Below are 901 nucleotides of genomic sequence, written 5' to 3' on the forward strand. Positions count from 1 at the left end.
AAAATCACCAATCTGGCACATCCTTTGCATCCCAAAGACGTTGTGAATAACTCTTACGTCGATAGATCGATGGCTGATAAAACAGAGCTCAGTAATTGCATTCCCAAAAGCGTTTTAACAGCTGATCTCGACATGAAGAACCATAGAGTAGTCAATCTCAAAACACCAGAAAATTCATCAGATGCCGTCATTTGGACCTTTTTGAGTCAAGAGTTGAGCAAATGTTTACATGAAACGGGGCAAACAATGAAAGGTGACATCGATTTGGGTGGTAATCGCATTTTCAACCTCGCAAACAGTAGCAATGATACATCAGCTGTTAATAAATCGTACGTCGATTCGGGTCTTAATAAATGTTTGCCAATAGATGGATCTTCAGTTATGCAAGGAGAGCTATCCCTCGATTTACATCCTCTTACAGATTTGCCCGAACCAAAAATTTCCGAATGATGCAACATCCAAAGTATACCTTGACAACGGTCTGAACAGCAAAATGGATAAAACGTTGTCAAGCGATTTTGATTTGAACAACAACAAAGTAATCAATTTGAAAAAAAGCAACACATAATCATTCTTCTGTCGATTTGGAACAACTGAATGAAGCTGTTTCAGCAGTAGCTTTAACAAAATGATTATTATTTTCAAAAAAAGATGGATCCGATTTAGAGTCAGATCTATCCGTCAAAAGTAAAGAAATAACAAACGTCGCTTCACCAACGCAGTCCGATGACGCCGCTAACAAAAAATACATCGATCAAAAAGTTGCAGATTCACATATCAGTACTCACGAAAACAGAAAAAAACGTTTTATCATATGCCATGGATAATAGCGAATTTACATTCGATTACGGCATCACAGATGCCAGTCTAATCGATTTTGATGAAGTGCCACATAAAATCA

The sequence above is a fragment of the Montipora capricornis genome, chromosome 10, assembly GCF_036669925.1.
Source record: "Montipora capricornis isolate CH-2021 chromosome 10, ASM3666992v2, whole genome shotgun sequence".
NCBI classification, from domain to species: domain Eukaryota; kingdom Metazoa; phylum Cnidaria; class Anthozoa; order Scleractinia; family Acroporidae; genus Montipora; species Montipora capricornis.